At 45.0% G+C, this 22,759-nt stretch overlaps 1 protein-coding gene and 1 long non-coding RNA gene across 3 annotated transcripts in view; one reads left to right on the top strand and one right to left on the bottom strand.

Moving 5' to 3' along the window:
• The window catches only part of GRK5 (G protein-coupled receptor kinase 5), a 169,611-nt gene that overhangs the window by 9,883 nt on the left and 136,969 nt on the right, over window positions 1-22,759 (top strand). The gene's annotated exons all lie outside the window — the stretch shown is intronic.
• LOC130154574 (uncharacterized) lies at window positions 401-21,812 on the bottom strand. The gene is made up of 3 exons (XR_008823786.1): window positions 21,317-21,812; window positions 9,644-19,074; window positions 401-9,447 (listed from the first exon to the last, which is right to left on the bottom strand). It is a non-coding gene; the product is annotated as an uncharacterized LOC130154574 (long non-coding RNA).

Genomic DNA, 22,759 nt, shown 5'->3' with positions numbered 1-22,759 from the left:
GGGTCTCTGTGAGGCTGGTTGCCTTTAGTTCAGCAGGAGAGATTCTAGTGATAAGCACACTGGAAATCAATAGGGTTCCTTTCTGTAGGGATGATCTTGCTACTTGCATGGCAAACCTTTCTTCAGTGGAAATCCAATGGAACTATGTACCTCTCCTCCTTGGTTGCAAAGCATGGTGCAAAAATGCAATTGCTCACCCTGCACATTTTGCACAGGAAATTTTACTTGGCTAAAAGTTATGGAAAATTAAAAGAATCTGAACACTCAGCCTTAATCTTCTTACTATTAAAGGAAGAACAGTTGTCCGCTGCAACATTTGGAAGCAGTGAAAAGGCTTGCAAATACAGGAGTTTGGACTCATCTATGAATAAACCCTTTCTGTCTCTCTCCACAGCAATTCCACATCTACATTTCATCTCTGAATCACGATTCTGTGTTTTCTGAGGGTGCCAAGTTATAAATCACACATTGACTGAGAATTCCTCATGGAGCACACATCTGGGAAAGTTTGTGCTGTATTTCACCAGCAGCCGAGTTTTAGGAAGAACGATCCCGATGACTTACATACGACATCAGCTTCTCTCAAGGTCGCAGTACACCTGTCCTGGAAGCCTTGTGCATTTAGCATGCATCTCCTTTCACTGTTTGCTCAATGCAATGAGAGACAGAGGAACGGTTCAGGAGTTAAAGACCCCCAAACTTTAGCCCTCTGGTTTGGAGAGCAGGTAGTAGAACAGCAAAGCCTTTGGAGTAAAGCTCCTTCTTGCCACGTGTCGTTGCCTGACACGGGATAAGCAGCAGGTGCCTATGGAAAGGTGCGGATAGAGTGATCCTTCCCCAAGGTGCCTCCTTTTCAGCCTCCCAGTCTAGGGACTTGCTGAGCAGAAGGTGGCTTCGCCCTATGGTATTTAGAGGGATCTATCCTTTATGAATTGATTTAATCCATTTTTTTGACGGCATTTATAATTTGGGCCCGAGCAGCTTCTTGTGGCGATGAGTTCCATCATGTAATGAAAACGTGCAAACTTCCCCACATCTGTACTCAGTGAGGGACTCAGTTGATGTATGACTTATGTTTTGGCAACTTCAGAAAGCAATCACTGTGAAGATGTGGAAGTGTTTTGGAGGGCAAAGGAAGGGAATTATCTGCAAATCAGTCAAATGCTTCTGGGGTTTGTTGGCTTTTTTTTTTTGTAACATATTGATTTCATTGCTTCTGTCAGACTTTCTATCGGGTCATTCATGATTTTATAAGCTTTATCACATCCCCTTATCGCCTTTCTCTAGGCTGAAAGGTCCAAGTCTATCACCTATGTCCCTTTTCATCTTCTAATTCTGTATCCTGTTTGAAATGGGTGACTAAAACTACGCAGCGCATGTGCGCACTGTGGGCAGCGGCACGGTGGTGCTGACCACTTCGTATTTTGTTCTTGTCTCACTCTTAACTTGATGCTTGTTTGCTTTTTTTCCCCCAGTGTCACAAGTATTCATTACTAGGCCTGCTGACAGCAACCTCAGAAATTTGTCTTCTGAGCTGCAATGTTTAATTTAGAGCCCATCATTTGGTGTCTACAGCAAGAGCTGTTTCCTTCATGCACAATACTGTGCTGTCTGACACAGAATTTAATCTTTCTTTTTCTTTTTTCCAAACTCTTAAGTGATTCAATACTGCAACGTACTACTGCAACATACTCCTGCAACTCTTTGCAGACTTGTTTTTGTTAAAACTGTCTTGAAGAAATTTGTCTTGGCAGCAAATGTCATCGTGCCACTTATCTCTTTTCCAGACCATTTGTGAGTACACTGAGTAGTCAGAGTCCTATCGCAGATTGCTGTGGGACCCCACCAGCAGCCTCCCTCCACTGGTAAATCCTTATCCCTGGTTTCCCATTTTGTCAACTGCTGCTGGCTCACAACAAGGTCTGCTTTCCAGGAACAGTTTAGTTTCTTAAGAATTTTTGGTGAAGGTGCCAACCAAAAAAAAACCACACAGTGTTCAGAAGTGTCAGAAGCCACCTGCCCAAGCAGCTTTGACCACAGCCAACTTGTTCTAGGGGTGGAGAAGAAAAGTGAAAACCTATGAATGAGAAATGTTGGGATTTGCCAGCTGATGGCAGTATTCGAGGGAGCCATCCCTGTGACATCTGAGGATTGGCAAAAAAATCAGGGTTGCACCAAGGGCTGAAGGTCACAGTCGCAGGCGAACGCTGTTAAAATGGGCACTGTTCAAATGGACCCACAAACCTGTGGCCATCTGGAGCTGTCATAGCGGCCAGTTCTAGCACCGCAGAGGAGCGTGATATATGCCAGTAGGCCACTGGCCACAATGTGCTTAAAAATAAACCCGACCCAACCCCCTTCCCCTAAACCCTGCCAACCCCAATTCTCCCTGCTTGGAGGCACTCCTCTGCCCCCAAAAAATAGGTGGTTTCAGTAATTATTCTTCAGGACCTGTACACGGAGCACTTGCATACATCCATGCATATGTACACAGGGTTCACCTCCCTCCTCAGGCAGCCTGATCTGAAACCTCTGGCAGGTCTCGGGACATTTGTTATTCTGGCTCACGCAGACCTCCAGCTGCAAAATGTTTATTTGGCTGTGAAAAGTCTATGAAGTAACGAACTTTGATGGATTCAGCATATTGTTTTCTCTTCCTTATTTGGGATGCAGTTTGCCTCCAGCTCTCATGGGGAACACAGACTTTTTTTTTTTTTTTTTTAAAAAAAAGCCATACATCATAAGTATTAGATGCCTGGAATGACTGCCGGTGTGTGTAGCACAGGTATGAGCAGTGCACTGCTTGCAGCTCTTGCATGGCAGTCTGCACTGCAAACAGATTGCCTAAAAGTAATGGCGTAATATGACTGCACAACCTTTAATGTTTAACCTTGCTATGATTTCAAGTTGCTAATAGTTTATTTTTGCTGACTAGCAGCTTACAGGTTGAATAATACCATGACACTGGGATTATTTGTGGAGTCAAGTGAAGGAAGTCACCTCTGGCTCTGAGCACAGTTGGGAAAGCAGGTAGAGAAATAGATTCTTTCTTGAGTGACCTCTCTAAGCCCTCCTTATGGTGGTTGGCATAAACAAACAGGTAATTGAAAAGTTTAGAATAAATAGAAGACAGCTTTTAAAAACTTAAGGATGTGCTGTGTAAATGACTGTTCCAAAATGAAGCTCAGGTCTATGTTACAAATCCTTTGTGAAGGGATTGTTTGAATATATTTTTAAGCAAACGTTTACCAGCTGTGTGAAGGCATGAAGCTTGTTTAGAAGCCCAGAAATACTTTACAAGGTGAGGACAGAACATACTTTTGTTCTGAGTCTCTGGCCTAAATTTTCAAAAATACTTAGGGGGTTTTTTTGGTTTTTTTTGTATTTTGGTTTTTAGATACAATGGGTAGGGAAGGAGTTAAGATTGGGACTAGATACAATGGGTTGAGAAGGAATTAAGATTGGGAATAAAATACTGGACAGTAAACTCTGTTGTAATATATATTCTGTGCAGGGAAGAGCCAAATGTGTTTCTAGGACATTTGTTTCTAGATGCGGAGGAGGGCAAGCAGCAAAGCTTTGCTCTCTGTCCTGTGCTGATCTCCGTGCCGGAGGCTGTTCCGCAGGTGTTGGGGTGCAGTGTCACCCCTCGAGGGAGGGATGTAGAAAGCTGCAGTGCTGTCGCTATGGATCTGCTGGTGCAGGTGCAAGCTGAAGGTGCCATCCCATAAACACTGAAGCAGGTAAATAATGTCAAGTGAATAGTCCCATAAGGTGAATGGTTTGTTGACAGAGGCAATTTGAGCAATTGCTCATCAGTGAAAGTAAATGCCTTGCATCTCAGGCTCTCCCCCCTTGTGTAAAGAAAGTCACTTTTTATACAAGTAGTTAAGGGCCTGACACCCAATTCCAGCAGACAATTGTGGGAAGACTGTTTTTTAAAGAGGTTTTGCTTGGTTCATTAAAAACGTGATGAGATTTGCAGATACTTCTCTTTGCTACCATTGATCTGCACTATTACGGTTGGATCCTTTAATGGATTGCAAATCACAATGAATGTGTGTTGTTTCAAACACATCAAGTACTGTATTAACTTCTCCAGTATCTCATTGCAGATGAAGTTTCATTTGATCTTGGTAGATGAAGTTCAGCTGGATGATAAAGCTAATTTTTAGGATTGCATAATTTTGCATGGGAGTGAATTTTGCTTTTTATAAGTCTTACCATTTTCCTCTGGGGAGGGGGAAGGAGGAGAAGAACAGCTTGACAGGAATCAGTTGTTTTGATTTAAGAGGATGTGAGGAAATGGCACCTTCCAATAAATACGGATTTTATTAAAGTTGAATACTGTGACAAATAGTTGAGACTTAGAACTTCAGATTTGGTATGTAAGCAGAGCAACTCCGCTGAGATTTGTGTGTGTGGCTAAGATTAATGAAGTACACTTTGTAAAGAAGGGCAATGATTCACTGCGTAAAAATAGGCAGCATCTTAAAGAGCTTGTAAACACAGCTATTAATTTTAGGACTAGAATCTTACACTCTTTGTCTTAGTCTGAGAATAATGCCACTGCACTCCATGACGCTATTCAGTGGGTACAAATTCAGCTTTTAAATAGATTTTAAAACAGATTTTAAAAGTGGCCACAGTTGCATTTTTGTCGGCATGTTTTGCCCATCCTTTGAAATATCTTTGATACTTTTACTGTATCTAATATTAATCCCTTGCATTTTAAGCCATCCTCTACACCACAAATCCCACTTGATAGATTTGCTGCAGTCGGTTAGTAAGAGGAATACAAAGGGAGTCACAGCTGACGTGCTCCTCTTTTTCTACCTACTTACCTTGGGGTTTTGCAGTCTAGAAAGTACTCCTTGGTGTGAGTCACGAGAAAGATCATGTGATTATTTTCTTCCTCTTTTTTTTTTTTTTTCCCTCCCCCATTTTGATTGTGCTTAAGGCTAAGTCTGATGCTGTGCTTCACTCTTGATTTGAAAGAAGGGGAGTGACTTTCCTCTTCTCTTTCATAACCTCAGGTCTTGTAGTTTTTATTCATTCTTTTCGGTACTGGAGAGAAGCTTTCTTTGGCTCGACGCAGCTTTGTGGTGATCTTCCCAACAGCTCCTGTCTTATTCCACTGTCTTGATCTTCTGCATGAAGTGTATAATTGTCTTCTTTCCAAAGAAGGAAGCCTCAGAATTTCAGCAGGAGCCAAAGGCTCAATTCAAGCTCAATGGTATTAATTTTTATTTAATGGGACACAGGAAAATCACCCATCATTTTCTATTGAACCCACTGGCCATGAGTATCTTTTTTTTTTTTTTTTTTTTTTTTTTTTTTTTTTAGCTGAAAGCACAAGAAAATACAGTTGGGTGCCAGCTCCTTTCAGTTTTGACAAATAAGCCAAAGGCACAGCTTACTGCTTGTGCAGGGATATTAATAATCACTTGGTATCAATGGGGTGATCACAGAGATCACACACACAGTTTGCTGTGGTCTGTCTGCCTCAGTGACCTTCCCAGGCTGGAGCAAGTGGGTGGTATGGCAGAGGGGGTGTAGAGACTTGCCTCAAAGAACTTTGTGGAAAGCTGAAAGCTGTGAAGCTATATGAAGATCATTACACGTTTTCCATCCTGGGCTGCAGCTGATGTGCGCTGGCACAGATGTGAGCCTTGGCCACTCTCAGCCTCCAGGCTCTCTGTGGAGCCCTGTCTTACTTGCCCTGTGTACCTGATGTTCTTTAAAACACTAGATACGCCTTATTTGTATTCCTTTGGGAAGTGGAAGGAGCTGTGGAACTGTGTGAAGTCTGCAGGTATTTTTACTTTTCTCCTCAACTTTTTGGTATACTGTTTTTACCACGCTTGCAGGGTCCTGAGCCTCAGGATGAGGTTCTATTGGAACATAGGATATTCCAAGACAAGGATCCATTAACTCATCTCTACAGTAACCTACTGTAGGCAAATTCAACCTAGTGGACCAGATTGGTATCTGGATATTCAAAACATAATCAAATGCCTAATCCACGACAAAATCTGTAACTATTGGCATAGACTTGATCATAATTTGTGCTCTGACTCTGCCTTGTTTTGAAAACTGAAGCAGTGTTACTTGGTGAGCAGCTCCCTTTCTGGCCGGGGGTATTGCTCATACCAACCATTGCAACGTAGTGAGAAGCAATGGGATGTGACCCGTGATTGAACATGCTGTCACTTATAAACGTTCCTGTCCGTAGCGCTCTATGTCTGCCTGTGGTGTTGTTCTACTTCCCCTTCTCCCCCCACGAAGACATAATAGTATTGTGATTGTGTAACTTCATAGAACCACAGAACGGTTTGGGTTGGAAGGGACCATAAAGATCACCCAGTCCCACCCCCTGCCACGGGCAGGGACACCTGCCACCGGACCAGTTGCCCCCAGCCCCATCCAGCCCGGCCTTGAGCACCCCCAGGGATGGGGCATGTACCACCTCTCTGGGCAGCCTGTGCCAGTGCCTCACCACCCTTACATGCCACTGTAAAAAGCCCCTCTTTTAGCTTTTCTGTCATCCCCTTTAGGTACTGGGAGCTGCTCTAAGGTCTCCCCCCTCTAAGAGCAACTCCAGCTCTCCCAGCTTGTCTCCACAGGAGAGGGGCTCCAGCCCCCTCACCATCTTTTGGTATTGCAAAGGCTTACTCCTTTGCCTAGCTGTGCTCTGTTTAGAAATTGTTTGGAAATGGTCTTTTCTCTGGTAACTATTTAATCGGAATTGAAACATAAATCACATTGCTGTGCAGCCATGCAGGGGCTATAAGGTGTTCCCAGGTGCTGCGGACTCGTCACCTCTGCAGTCCCTTGCAGAGAAGCCAGCCAAATACGGGGAACTTACCACCCTGCTACACAAGGCAGGGAAAATACACTTTCAGGTGAGCCCTGCTGCTGCTGTAGGGTTGGCAAAGGCCAGGCTGTGACTCAGGGCTTGTCATCTTCTGCACCAGCTGCACAGCCCCTGCCCCTTCCTCTGGCTGAATATTGAAGTTGTCATCTAGTCCTTGGCAGGTCTAACTCTGGTTTCTTCCTCCTGGCTTTGCTTGCAGGGCAAACTGAGCTGCGTGGCTGGGGGTTGTCCAGTGCCTGAAGTCATTTGAACGTTTGCAGCCTGCTGTGATTTTGAGCTAAGCTCCCTGAGAGGATGCTGTGAGTGGGCTTTGGGCAGGGTGAAGGGTGCAAACTGCTTTCCCTCTGCTACCCCACGGCTGCCGTACAGTGCTGGGCACCCTCTGGCACAGGCTGGCACCCTGCCCTGGCAGATGTGTAAGAAGGGGCTGTGATCAGTGTGAAGGTGCGTCATTTTCCAACCCTGAGTAAATCCTGCACCTGGAAAGAGGAAAGAACTCTGGAGACTGAAGCAAGAGTGGGAGCAAGCCACCAAGCACTGTTTTGAGCTGTGAATCCCAGGCCTGGCCCATAAGACACTATTTTTTTTCATCTTGTAAGTCATGATAGACGAGGCTAGAGAACAGGAGAACGGTCTCTACCACCAGTTAGCTTTGTGGAGCTGAGCCAACTGTTTAATCTTTCATGGTCAGAATCTCTTCCGCCGCAGACTTACATTCTGTAAAGCAGCTGAACTTAAGGTTCTAATAATGGTGATATTAATACAGGTGGTTCCGTAACATGGAAAACATAGAGTACGCAGTGATGTTCCCTTCTGCCGTGGAACCGCATGTGGGTTTTGTTTTCTGTGTATAAATCAGCATATTTTGTTGTAATTTGTAACACAGTCTGTTCTCAAGTAACTTACCCTAATTATTCAGGAATCATCCCCTGTTTAATTATTATGACTAATTTTTCAGCCTGATTCTTCAACTAGCTGTGCTATGTAAGGAAATAAAAAAAGGCATGTCATCATTATTAATCTTACAGAGGAATCATGATTAATGCCACGCTAATGTCCAGGCAGATCAAGGAACATTCCTTTAGCTGATGCCCAGGCAAACTTCCCTTTGAAGCCGCTGTACACTTTGTCTGATTGAAAACATCAGAACTCTGTCCAGGTCTGGTTTTCTTCTCAAAATTAGGTAATCCAGGTGAATCCTTTCTGCTTTTTCATGATATTTTTTTGAGATGACTGCTTTCTTTGTTGTAGCATATCACATTCCTTCCCAGATGCTGAAAGCCAGTATGCCTCATGTTTTCTTAAGTATCCTTATTTGATCACCAAAATTTGTATTTTTTCTTTATAGGAATGGCTTAAGTAAATTCCTGAAAGCTTTCAGAAAGCTTTTGAAAGTCCTGTTTTGCCTTCAAAGTTTGGGGCTGCTTTGTGCTTACCTGTGAAAGGGAATATATGCATACCTTAAAGTTGATAGTATCCTTAGTATCTTCAAAGTTTATAACCTTAGAGTAAACTCTTAACTATTGCTGAACGCAAAATATATAAGCATGTAGGTATGAAAATGCTTATGCAGGCACTTAACATCCTCTTGCAAAGTTAGCTGCTAGTGGCTATGTCGACAGTTCAGTAATTCCACAGAAGTAGCCATTAGCATTTCCTGTCCTCCTTACGAACTTTAAAAATATTCATTGTTTACCCGTGATGCTAGGAGTACTGCAGATGCAGAAGTGTTCAGTGCTACTTAGTATTGGCAAGCACAGTGAGAGATGATGCAGTCTCTTCCCCGAGCAACGTATAGTTTTACTAATCTACAGACCCAGGTAGGCAGAGTACCAGGGTAAGGAGAAGCCCCTCGCGTGTGGTCGCACAGGGGGTCTGGGCAAGAGATGGCTGCAGAACGTGGGTCCCTTGAGACCTGCTAAGCATCGCACTTGCTAATTGCAGCTCCCTGTTACAGCAGGCATTTGCAGCCCATGAGATTAACTCCTGTTATTTCACCTCACCTCTTGGTTATAACCTGCAGGGAAAGTTGTCCTTTCACACAGCAAACTTCTGCTTGTTGGAATTCTTGCAAATATCTCTGCAACTGTGAAAGTGTTTACCACGTTGCTGTGACATGATGTTGTAGGGAAAAGGCATGCATTGCTTGCAGAGAGCTGCTTGTTTCCTACAGGCGGTTTACCCAAGCAGATTAAGATCTGAGACTTTCCAAAACACAAATATGATAAAATGCAGTTGAAAACAAGAACTCCTGGTACTGTAGCTACCTATTGAACTCACAGCTAAATTGAGAGGGAACATGCTGGCTACCCCATGTGAAAGCAGTGGGATTCAAATGCTTAGTTTTCATCAGTAAAGTCATTTACATGAAAAACAGAAGAACTTATCTGGAGATCATTGAAGAAGTAACTGTTGTGTGGGAGCCTACAGCTTCTCAGGACCTTTTTTTTCATTTTTTCCCCTCTTATGTATACCCAAAGACTTAGACAAGTGTGTCATTCTTCAGTGATATTATGCTCAAAACAATAAAGCTCCTTCCTCCCATGGAATTAAGATGAAATATTTTGTCTCTGTAGGAAACAGACAAAAAAAATGTTATCTCAACTTTTCGTAAAGAGTACCAGAAATGAGTACTGTGTTGAGACAGTTGCAAGTGGGAAGACCAGCTCAAGTATTACCATTCCAGCCCCCGCCCCCCCCCCCCAAAAAAAAAAAAAAGGCTATGTGCACCTTATTTAAAACAAATGGTTTCAAAGCTATATTTACTAATTTGATTATGTGCATGCATTCCAGCAACACAGGTCTCACACTGAAATAGCAATGTAGGCTTTTGCTGTCAGCTGGTTTAAAATTTCTACCTCTTAAGTTGGGTTCATGCTGCCTAAATTGGGTTTTTCAGATGCATTTAAAAATTGCAGTCAGAATCAGGTGGCAAAATTAATAGGCTGAAGATGAAAATGCAGAAGTGACTTATTCTTGTGACATGGTTTTTCAGTCACACTGATACTTTTTTTTTTTTTTTTGGTCACAGCACATGACCAACTGCTCAAAATGCTTGTACCGAGTTCAGTGGTGACCCTTGGCATCAGGCGCAGAAGGTACAGGAGGGAGCTGTGAACAGGCTGGCTTTAACAGCCTCACCTCTCACGAGGGGTCTTGGGGAGGGCTGGAAAAAGCCAGGGCTCTGCAAGTCCTGAGAGAAGGGTTTTGGACGAACAACATCAGCTCTACCATAGCTGACTCAAGCAGTTGTATTGAGTTCTTCACTTCCATCAGGCATTATGGTGTTTTCCAGGGTCCGCACAACAATAACCATACTGCTGGTCACACGCTCTTGGGGCAATTAAAACTTAGTGATGTGCGATGTACTCCTGGCATGGTATGATGTCAATTAAACATGCCAAATGTGGTCAGGCTATCTCCTGACGTGTGATGTATGGGACAAAGCAGTTGTGCTGAGCTTCCCCCTCCTCTCTCCCCCGTGTTATGTCCCAGCCTGTGTGTGGGGACGGTGCCAGCATTTGCTGCAGAGCGCCCTGATTTCTCTTTGCTCCCTAGCAAAGTGCTAGGCACAAGTGATGGAAGGTTCAGTGCCGGGTAGGCTGTCCCATCCCCTGGGATTTGAGGAAGGTAACCTAGTGTCCCAGTGTTTCATGTGCTGCAGCTTCTGTTGTGCAGTAAAGTCTCTTTAGGGACAGGTCACGGCCCCCCAGGGAGTAGGGAAGGAGTAGAAAGAAAGAGGAGAGAAAGTTTTGGGGCCTTTGTTTGCAAACGAGAAGAAACAAGACTTGTTCCTGTTCTGGGAGGTTTAATAGAGTCACAGGGTTTGGTGGGTTGTGCCTGTGCTCAGAGCAGCGAGTGGGTTCCCCTCCGTGCAAGCACAGCTGCGGCTTGTCACTGCATATAGCTGCTTGCCACGTTGGCTCCTGTGGGGCTGTATCGAACGCTGGCATGTGTTGAGAAAGAAGTGGTGATGCTAAGTTTTATTTGCAACCTGTTCTTTTAAATGAATCGAACGTTTTCAGACAGTTTAGTAATGCTAGGGCTAGCTAAGCTTTAAATCCACGCAGGTGTCTCCCTGTGATCTGTACAGATCGTGAATGTATGGCTCCCAGCAATAATTACTGCTAGTGAAATATGGAACTAATAAATGTCTCCAGTTATCAGCAAATTGAAGAACATATTTTAAATAGTAAGAATATTGTTTGAACTCCCATAGGGGTAACAGCATGTATCTGTAGACTTTGTTAGTAAATAATTGTGGTCTAAAATTAAACATATGGAAAATATTTCCTTTCTGTTTTCTGATTTATAACTTAATTTAAACATTTAGGGACAATGTCCTTTACTGCAAAGGAAAATAATTTGTGTATGGACAGCTTATTAAAGATATGTGGTTTTCATCTATAAATATGAATTTGTTCCCCAAACTGTTATGCATGAGGAAATGTACACGTACGAATGGGTCACCTATCTTCGAAGCAGAACATGTGTGACTCTGGAGTCAACATCTGAAAGGTGACTTGCAAGCAAAATCTGTAAGAGGTTCAAGAATTTGTCTTAAATCGTTGTTCCATGAGACAATCCTCCCCAAGTCATTCTGTTTTAAGGGCTAGTCTGGGATCAGTTTCCAAAGTATAAGGGCACCAGTAGATTTTGCCAGTTGGCAGCTTGGGACCCGAAATATCTGTTACTTTGCAGTGCAAGTACCGAGTACCCCATGCTACAGTCTGTGATTTAGAAGACTGCAAATCATTTGTGAAAACTTTCTTTTGTTTCATCTTGTAAAACTTTGTAATTCGGCTGCTGCCCAGAGTGTTGTTAAGCTTGAGGGTATTAAGTGCTGCAATGGTTTTGTTTTAAGATCACAGTTTTACTGCATTTTAGGTGTGTTGAACTCCAAAAGCATTCTCAGAACATGGAACATTGCTCGTTACCAAAACTGATGCTGAAATAAAGTGTGTTTTTTGTTTTTTTTTAAAAAAAGTAACCCAGCTCAGACTATGGTCTTCTATAAAAACTTTCAAGTTGAGGGCATGTAACAGGCTTCCAAACTTAGGACAAAATGTTTTGATGCTGCTGATGCTGAAGAGGCAATTATTTCTTAAATACTTCAATGTCTGTTTAACTGGCATTCTGGCATCACTACCTTACATTGCCTCATGTCAAGTCAGGGTATTATTTTTATTTGGTTCAGTATATGTATTTGTGCAGGTCACTGCACCTCCTGTTTATGAATGATACCATAGACTGGGTTGCTCAGCCTAAGCATGGCTAAGACAAATACCCATGGAGTCTGATGGAAAACGTACAGCCTTAATAGATGTGCTGTTATGCCCTGTTGAATTTTGTTGTATTTATATTGCTCAGAAAGAGAAAACAAGTAATTAGCCAAGAAAGCTCACAGCTGCGTAGCATACTCCCCTCTCTCCTATATACACACAGTCTATTGGTATATACAAAACTGGCACTAATGAAACATAAACAGATCCTTTTCCTGTATGGAAAAGACTTTTAGCATTGAATGGGAATGAAAGCAATAGGATTCTATGGAAATCCTAGCTGTTTGGGTTCCCACTTTGGATTTTTGGACTCTGAAGCCCTTTGCAGTTCCATACGTGCTGCCATGTCTCCATGGTTTCTTGCGTTTTTTTGCTTTATGTGTTTTTTTAAATCTGTTGGGAGATGGGGTCCTGTTTCTGGATTTCTGTAGCCACATTATTTGCAGCAAGAATCTAAGCTTGTGTTGGAGTTCCTGTTTCTAATCATAAAACCCTAACCTGAGCCTTCTCAAACCTCGGTCAGAGGCATCCAGCCTGGGATTTGCCTGATGTTATTCTGGAAATCCTGAAATTATCATTCTGAGATTAATTGATTGCCTCAGGGTCATTTGAGGAGGTCCATCATTCTTATGCCTGCAAATGGTGGTTAAGACTGCACCAGTAACGCTGGCTCCTGGCGGGGGCTGGGCCACCACCGGGCTGGCTGGAGGTGCACACCGCCCACCCCTCGGTGGGAGCTGGACCACCACTGGGCTGGCTGGAGATGGACACTGCCCACCCCTCGGTGGGAGCCTCCGACCAGCCCTTCGGCTGGGCTGCAGCACAGCTCGGCTGCCTGGTGAGGCGTGTGACATGGGCTGCCGGGCTCAAAAAGTGCTGTGAGTCTGCTGGCTGCCGAACACCAGGTGAATTTTATCCTCTTACTGAAAGTACTGTACCCTGGGAGGAAAAATTACTTTTTTCCTCCCAAAAACTCCAGAGGGAACCTTTCTTTGCGCAGATGCTCCAACAGGCAGCTGCAGACCCTCCATGTGCCAAACCTCCTTCTCCCATGGATTTCAGGCTGCATCTCCGGCACACCCTGCTTCCAGCAGCCACCCCTTGTTCTGGAATCCAAGCTCCTCTTCCTCCTGGCACCTGTGGAGCCTCCGTCCACGAATCATGCTTTTCCATCCCTAAGATCAAAGCTAGGCGCCAGCTTCTTTTGCTGTTATCTTCCCCCCCCCCCCCCCCCCATTTTACCTTCTCTCTTCAGTTCCTCAAACCAGTGTTGCTGTACAGACACACAGCTTGGCAGGCTCCGCGCGGTGCCTTTAGGCACTGTGCTATCACCCGCGCACCCCACCGTGGCGCCTGCGCCCCCTCTTTCTCAAGCTAAAATCACCACCTGCTTGCAGCCCTGGCTGTACGCCACGGCACGGCCATCGGCAGTCACGTCTGTTCCCTTCGCTCCTGCTGTGCAAAGAATGCCATCGTGTCCTCTGCCCTTTCTTCACCTATGGTTACTCTCAAGTTCATTGCGTTGAGTAACTAATCAGCAGCGCAATGAAGTCGTGGCTTTTATCTCTGTCTCCCTGGCATTACTGGTCAGAGGTGCCTCACGTTTCAGGCGCAGCAGGATCTTCACCTGTGCTCTTCAAGACCTTGAATAAAATTCAAGTAGACTTTCTGCATTTTATTTTAAAAGGGAGAAAGGTGATTTGGCTTCAGATAAGACAGGGTGGATTGGCTTACATAGACTGCATGAAATGTGGCAGAATCCTGCCCTTCAATACCCTCCTAGTAGGAACAAGCTAATAAATTCCCTATTGACATTCTTGTAGAGCAACTCAGAAGAAAATAGTTTTCTCATTTCTCAAACGTGTTTCCTTTCTAATTCTTCTGTGCTTTTTTAACAATTGCCATTCTCTTCAGGCAGTCCCTTGGCATCAATAGGAAACCTCCTATTTGAACACCTTTGAGAAGTTCATGCAAGTGGTTAGGGAAATGCCAGCCCAAGCTCAGCCACATTTTTCCTGTTATCTAGCAGAAACCCCTCCTTCAGACTTTCTGTGTGCTGCGTGGAATTTCCTCTTCTGTCTGGCTGAATTTTTGGAGAGCCTTAAACATTGGCAGTGGCTCTGCAAAATTTTTCTGGGAAACTTGGTAGAAGTTGAGCTGGAATGGTGAATTATAATGAAAGCAAGGAACACAGCATCGTGTCGTTCCCTGAGAGATTCAGTTTCCGCTGTCACTTTGCCAGTGTTGTGGCTCTGTGTGTGTACCTGGGGCTGCTGGACCCCTGGCCCTGCAGAGCTGCTCTCGGTGAGTCCCTAAAGGTTTGGACTATCGAGGCTTAAACAGAATGCCCTTGTCTCAGGAAGCTTTCCTTTTTCAGGATGCGCACGAACAGACTGCAGCAGGGAGGTGGAGGGCAGCTTCTAGGCAATAATAAATTTTCAAGAGGTCTCTTCTTCCTATGGGCAGGGGTATCGTCTATAGGAATCATTAAACAGGCCCCCAAACTGGGTGCATTTAGTGGTGACAAATCTGAAAGATACCGGTGGCTAAGTTAGATAAACTTTGAAATGCCTAATTGTTCTGTTTGTTAAATGTGCCCTCACAGTAACGTTCAGTGCTTTAATAACAGTTCCCTTAGAAAGTTCAAAATGTTTTACATGTCATGATGCCAGAAAAATGAACTTGTAGGGAAACAAAACAAGTATGTAATTCTTAATGGGAAAGGTCACTTTTCTATCCCTTCCTCCTACCTGCTGGAAACAGTCGTTTAACTGTGCGTGTTTGGCCACCTCAAGTGGTGCCCCCTCAAGCTCGTCTGTCGGCGTCTCCCTTTTGGCAGGGAGAATTTCAGTCCCTTATCGTAGCCCTCGGTCCCTTTGTGTATGTGGAAACAGCTGTTGCCACATGTTTATCATGAAGCGGTGAGCAGCCACGGTGTGCAGCCCCGCAGCAGATAGCAGTGCCGCAAGGGCAGCGGTGGCACGTCGGTCCCCGCACGGCGCGGGGAGCCTTATCTGGCTGGGAGCTGGGCCAAGCTGCAGGGAGCTCTTACTTTGTTTTCTCTCTCCAGGGGGCTCATGTCCCCACCAAAACTTTGGACCGAAAGTGCAGCAGGCAGTCACGTAAGAAAAAACATCAGGGAAATATTGGAGCGGGGATAAGGTGAGGATGTAGGCTGGTGTTGAGATCTTAATTGTGCGTGCTTGGCAAGCTGGTAAGGTGGCTGGAACCTAATCAGAGTCTGGCCAGGCGGCTGTTCTGGGGGACAATTGATGTCCCCGGGACAAATGGGAGGGGAATTGCGTCCTTGCACGCACACAGGGAGAGGAAGCCTCCACTTGACAAAGTGGATATTTTTGCATGGAGTTATTTTCTTCCAGTTGCGCCACTGCATGTTGGCGGAGAGGCTGCAGATCTCTTCAGAAGAAGTCAGAGGAAGTGAAGTTACAGAAAGGAATCAAAATTGCTGATCACCAAATAACTCTGATCTCCATGCTGTCTTTACATGACACATGCATTATACGTATATACTACACACACACAGAGAAATATTCAGCCACCCATGTAACGGAGAGTTGCAGAGATTTAGTCCCCTCGCACTAACGGCTGAAACAACTTGAAATTCCTGGGGGAGACATCAGTAGTCCCTTCCTAGCTGCGATTCCCCTTCCTTTGCTGCAGCCTTTCTTGGGCACTCCTGGCTGGCCTTACTGCAGTAAACTCTGCTTCCTACTGCTTTATCCCAAGGTCCATGAATTCTTCTCCCAGTGCCATCGCCTCTCGTTTGCCTCACGGTATAGTCTGACATGTACGTGACCTCCTTTGCTTTGTGCCGTTTGTAACGCTTGATTCCTGTACAAACCCCCTCTCTCCTTATTTCCCCACAGCTGTCTCTTCAAGGCATACGATCTTTTTATCTCCTGCCACTTGACACCTTCAGATTTTTTTTTAAAAAGCGATGTTTTACATATTGCTACAAAAGAACATGAAGCTTTAGGACCTCTTGTAAATGTTTTATGATAAATACTACTCAGGAATCTTTTGAGCACACCTGCACTACATCTGGCTCTCCAGTGAAGACTTGTTTGCCTGGAGTGTTTTACTTTTTAATTATACATAGAATTTGGATTGTTTGTGTATTGTATCAGGCACAAAAGAATTGTAGGCAGTCGTGCCTAAAAAAAGTCACACCTTGGACCATACTCTTGGATCTCCTGTAATCTGGATACATTTTTTATGACAATAACTAGAGCCAGATGACTGAGGAAGCATACTTTTTTTGACTGTCCCATAATAAAATATTTGGGAAGGGGTTGGTGGGTTTTCTTGGGTTTTTGTGTTTGGTTTTTGGTGGTGTTTTTTTTTTCAGTAGCCGGGGATCACCAGACAGCTGAAGTCTGATGCTCAGCACTGATTTTTGACGTGTTTGACTCAAACACCCATGCGTGCTTCCACATGCTTCCACATAATTTGCCAGAGGTGCAGCCCAGCCCTGCATTCTCCCTCCGAGAAGCTGAACTGCCACACAGAATGATCTTTTGCAGGCACCTGGACAAAGTAGCTAGAGAAGCAGCTAATCCTATTCTTAGCTTGGCATGCCAGTTATCTGTGAGAGGACAGCCTGCCAGAAATGTCTGGTGACATTTGTCCAAGGGAGGGAGGTTTATGCCAAGATGCTGTGGGTGCTGCTGTATGGCATTGAGTTTAGAAGAAGAAAAATCTGTGAAATGTGAATTCAAAAACACAGCTGTTGTTAAAGAAATAAGGAGCTGTTCCCAGTAACACAGATATATTCAAGATACTGATATTTTTAAAAAATTATTTTTTAAGTATCAGGAAATTAAACAGTAAATGCTGCAGTGTCAGCCAAAGTTAACTCTACCTAATACTTTTGGCTTGGCCACCAGAGGTGGTAGCAAGCTGTATGTGCAGTTAAATGCTGTTTTTATTTCATTTCATTTTAAACTTAAAGCCCTTTATGCAGGTTAAACATTCTGGGACTTGTGCTTGACTGTCACCCAGCAGTTGGGGCTGTGTGTGTGTAACCCGGCGGTGAGTACGTGTTACAGTTCTCCCTCTGTGCTGGTTTGGAGCAGTTATAAATTTGTTAACAGCTTCAGGAGGAGAGCCTGGCTTTGCAGCTTGCCCAGAAGCAGCCTGTGCTTGGGGGTCGCCCTGCAGTGCCTGGGCCGGCTCGGGGTGGCAGCTGCTTACAGATGCTTGTCAGATTGTTTTTGTAAGCCACTAAGGAAAAAAACAAACCAGCAATTTCAGAGCAATTGCGATACCTGGCAAACAGCTGCTCTCTGTTGTCTGGGATGGGGGGTGCTTTGCTGCAGGGCACTCAGCCTGCTGCAGGCTCTGCCAGGGATGCAGTGAGGTCCTCCGAAGCACCCATTTGCAGGCACCCACCACACACCACTGGGGACTCCTGTACCAGGAGCTCCCCGATGGGAAATACAGCTTGTTCACTTGGTGTCTTTCTAATGACCCCAAAGTCAGATGCTGAAATCAGGTGGTGTGAAGCCTCCCCTGTGGTGCCCGAGCCCATTCGTGCCCACCTGCCTTTGGCTGGGTGCAGAGGAGCCCTTTTGTCAGAGCTGGGGGACCTGCCTCCAAGCTCCCCTCCTTCCCTGGGGAGATGACTCTCCAGTGATAACTCCACAACGTGGGTGGCGGGTTTTTTTTCTCCTCTATTTTTTAGCAGTGGATGCCACCCAGGATTTAGGCTAAGCCTGTAGCCGTCAGAGTGACCCTGGTGAGCAAGGGAAGGGATTTGGCCCTGGGGGTCCCTCAGTGGCAGCACTGTCTGATCTGGGGCTGATGCTGTCAGGATCCATCACCCTGGAGCTCCTCCTGGAGGACCTCGGTCCTGTGGTGCTCAAGCTTGGAATCTTCAGGTGCTCCTGCTGCAGACTGGGTGCGATTCTGGTGCCAAGGGTAACACAGCTAATTTGGATGTGGTGCCATCTGAAAGAACATCAGCGAGGAGGCAAGAGGGGACTGTGGCTTCTGCATTGTTTGCTCTAACCATAGGCAAAAGTGGAGGCTGATCCCTGTGGACAGGTTTCGGCTGTGCTCATTTGTGCCCTGAAGAATGAATGCAGAGGATAATTGCTTTGGATTCCTAAAGCCATGGGCTTCATGCATGGATATAATATAAAAAGTCACTTTAGTTCAGCAGAAATACGTTTGGACCCACTAGGCAAGGAATTGTTTATTATTATCTGCATCTTGGGTAACAAATCCGTTCTGATAAGTGCAGACAATATCAAGTCCATTGTTGTTGGCACCCAAAAGTAATAGATAAGTTTTCTTGGGCAGTTCTAGTGGATGATTTCCAAAGATGACAGGCTTTTGCTGCTGATAAAGTTCAAGGTAAATGTAGTTTTTTGGGTATATAGGAGAATTGTTGTTACTTCTGGGTACTGAGTGTTCCTAGTCTAGTTACGTAAGAACAAACAGTGACGAAGTTGGCTTGAAGCCTTCTTCAAGGTTTATTTGGATCACAAAAGAGAGTTCCCTACTCTGTAAAAAGAGAAAACTGGGTTGATTTCACACTTGAAGCCATTCACTATGAGTGCCTGTAGCAACACCTGGCAGAGGTCCCACTATCACAGGCACCAAATGTGAATCAAAAATACAAGAAGAGCAAAGCAGCCAGGCAGGACATCTCTGTCAAGGAAATTGATGCCCCATTCATTCAGCCCTACAGTGTGTTTTCCTTCGACATCCTGTGCCTCCTTCAGGGTTTTAAAATGAACCATAACAACTTGTTCCTGCAGACAAAGCCTAGTGCTCATTTGCACTCGCCAGGTCAAGCTCTTCATTCGCATGCGGGCAGAGACCCTCCACTGAATCAGTTTACTGCAGGGGAAGCTTCACAAGCTGAAGTAAGATTAAAGAATTGCACTCCTGCAAATGCATAAAAATTAAGTTTAAAGCCATGGGATTAGGCTTTAGAAGTCACGGTTTGGGCTTATTGATGAGAGACCTTTTCAGGCAACTGACATTTTTGTGGCTTACCTGTGTTATAGCTAGGTCTCGTCTAGGGAAGGGTTAGTAGCAGGTAGTGAAGGGGCTGGGGAGAGGTCCAGTTCTGATTCACGCCCAAAGTCTATCAGTGCCCTGCTGAGCCTGTAGCAAGGCACTGCAGAGTCACAGAATCTTTTTGGTTGGAAAAGACCTTTAAGATCATCAAGTCCAACCGTTAACTTAGTCTTGCCACCTTTACCTCTGTTTCCCTGTCGATAAAATGACAATGAACCCAGTTTGCCACCAGGATGGATGCATCATAAGACAGCATCATAAGACATTTTAGAAGTGCTTTAAGATCTTCATAGGAAAGGTTATGCTTCTACAGAAGAATTAAGGGTATATACTTCTGCATGCAGTTGTTGATACGATGCATTCTGCAGCTTTGTCTACCTCCCTTATGCTTTTTACAGCAATCCCTGCTCATGGCTGTTTCTCCCGTTTATATCCTTGCAGGAAACAGGGCCGTTCCACATTTGGCAGTCATTCCCTTCACCCCAGAGTTTATATGCGCTTTCATTCAAATTCAGTTCAGTTCTGCATGATCTTCACTCCCTTCCACTCAGTATTGGTGAAGGTGGTGGGAGATGAATGGAAGATGTCTTCGTCTGCATAGACACATGAATGGAAATTTCTGAAAGCAGGTGGCCAAAAGTGATGGAGCCAGGAGTAGGTTTGAATACAGCAGTGGCTTGAAGGCTCTTTCTGATGCCTCAGCAATAGTAGTTAATAGATGTTTTTGCTTCGGCCTTTGAATTTGCTTAACTTAGGGTACAGATACTACTTCACCAATCTGCTCCGTAAGTGCTACAGTATTTGTGTTCTGGTATCCACAGCATCATCATTCATTCTACTGTTGTGAACATTTTCTGTGATTAACTGGCAGAGGGAGCCCTGGCCAGCCTGAGAGCTTTCTCTTGCTGTTTACTATCATTATAATAAGATATTTGACCCATACAATAACAAACAGCATTAGCGTTGGGTCCAAACCAAAATCTTTGGATTCAAAATGCTCTGAACTTTGGGAAATGGTCAGACCGAAATTTTGTGGCTTGGCTCAAGCTCTGGATGAAATGAAACTGAACGTGCCTGGGATTAAAACCCCTTTAGAGTCAGAAGCTTTGCTTTCTTTTGAAGGAGTTTTATTTTTTTAATCTCCATTGTTTGCAGTGCTTCTTAGGACTTTGCAAATGCAAGTCAGGTTTCTCTACAGAGTTTTTTTTCGCCCAGATCCTTTCATATATGTGGTTTATTCTAATCTGGAGGAAGCCAGTATTTTCCCTTTTGATTTCTGATTATGTTTTCACCTCTGTAGTGAGAGGAAGAATTAATGCAGTTGTAGACTTGATGTTTATAGGCGTCAAACCTTTTTTTTTTTTATTTTTTGCGCTGCATAGCTAGATGCATACTTTTATGTGCCATTCTTGGAAAAAATACTGGTGATATGGTTTTAATTTTAAATCGGTCTGACATCTGAAGCTAAACATTCTAATTGTCTATTTAATGCTTCCCCTGTGTCAAACTAATGCTTTCCCTTTGGAGATGTGTGCTAGTGAGTCTTTGATGCGCAAGGTCCACTGCATGCCGGACTCTCATATGTTACAGAGAAATTCCGGTGTATGTGTGGTGTTTAGGGAAAGCGTTAAGTGCTACCAGATAGCTAGAGAAGGACTTGAGGGCCCTGGTTTGAACTCTTTTGTTTTGATACTAGTTTGTTACTTGACAGATGACAGCCTAATTTCCCTGATTGTTTATTTTTGTGCGACCATTCTGTGTGCTGCTCTACAGCAACTAATTTCTGCCTTTCTGAAAAGCCAGATTGCAGGCATTTCTCTTAACCTTCCAGTTTACCCCCTTTATAAACAAAGATTAAGGAGACCTTCCCGGGAGGTTGATGTTTAAGTCCCTTGAGGACCTGAGCGACTGGACCTACGCAATGGGGAGGTGGTACGTGCTTGTATGTCTCAGGGATGTGTGATTCTGGTGCAGGCGAAGAAACGTGGAGTTGATTTTCCTTTCTCCTGCCTGGGTCTGCAGCACTGCTAGTGGCTGCCCCTTCTCCCCACCGAAAGCCTCCCCATCAGCCTGTCTCTCCGCAAAGCCATGCGTGGCCGCCGCGTACCTTGATTTTCAGCGTCGCCCCTTTGCTGCACCTCCTCAGAGCCGCGGCAGCGATGGAGCTGGCACAGCACCCGGCCCCATGGCGGGCTGCGCTCCGCAGGCACCCTGGCAGCCCAGCCGCCTCCCCGCTGGCCCCGCTGGGATGGCAGGAAGCTCGGCGGAGAGTCTTGCAAATGCTCCGTGGTCGGGAGAGACCGCGGAGCTGCAGCTGGCGGCTTGTGGGCTGGACCTGACCCGCGGCGGGGCCTGGCTCCGTGCCTTCTCCTTGGAGAGGATGGGGAACAGGAGCTTGGGCACAGCAACCCCACTGCTGCTTATTCGCAGCAGCTGAAGACCTGGCTTGGGTAACTGGAAGAAACTCAAAACATTCCTGAGCCTGGAGGGGATCCATAGCTCAATTTTGGGCTTAGGAACCTCGCCATGTTCTTTATTTCAGTGTTTGTGATGTTCATATTTGTGTTAACTTCAGAGGGCTGTCAGGAGGAAGCCAGATCAGCTCAGAGAGGTCGTGGTTAGTGCTTCTTGTAATGCTGCAGTTCCTTGACATTATCACCACTGGAAACAAACAAACAAACAAATTAAAAAGAAGGAAAAAAACCATAGTTTGGTGCATTGTGTTGATAATGTGAGGGTGGTGGACACCCATAGGCATACATTCTAGACATACCTTTACATGTCGTGTCTGAGGAAAAAATTATTTCCAAAGCGTGCCTCTTAGTGCATCACCCAGGCCTTACGGTCTGAATGAAACAGCAAAGGCTCAGTCAACTAATCTTCTCCTAAAGGTAATACCGTGATACTTCGCATCATTTTGGGGTGGTTTTTTTTAGCAAGCTCTGTACGCATTGCTTAATGTTAAAAGGCTAAGGTAAATTAATTTCCTCTAGAAATGGCAGCTGCAATAAATCCTTCCTCCTTGCCACTCCTGTAATGGAGGGCTTGGCATTTTAAAGGTCTGAGCTGCTGACTCGCCTTGCTGCCAGCTCAGCTTTCCAGTGACTCCGGTGCCTCTGCTGCTCTGTGCTCTCTGTCGATGGTCCTGGGATGCTTTACCGGGGACCTTTCCTGAACCTTCGAATGAGGCCGTGCTCCCATCCCCATGGTCTCCAGCTGATCTCCACTAGGATCCGAGGGGCGATCTTGACACTTAGAGCTATTCAGTATCTGCCATATTAAACTCCCCTCTCTCGTTATCTGCAGCCCCTCAAAAACCTGCTTTCAGCTGAATGATCCATATTCTAGGAGCAGGCTGTGCTGTACCCTGTGAGTGCGCGGTGTGTATATGTACTTTGTGGTATGTGCTGATGGAGCTCAGCACGGCTGCTCTCTGATACTGCTTTATAACATTAGAAATACTTGCTTGTGCGTAACGTCAGGTCCTAGTTGTCATGTTTATTCTGTGGCCGCCGTTGCTGGTGGGATTCAGGCTGTACCTACAGGAGTG

This window comes from Falco biarmicus, chromosome 9 (assembly GCF_023638135.1).
Source record: "Falco biarmicus isolate bFalBia1 chromosome 9, bFalBia1.pri, whole genome shotgun sequence".
Lineage (NCBI taxonomy): Eukaryota > Metazoa > Chordata > Aves > Falconiformes > Falconidae > Falco > Falco biarmicus.
This window is presented reverse-complemented; position numbering and strand designations above follow the sequence as displayed.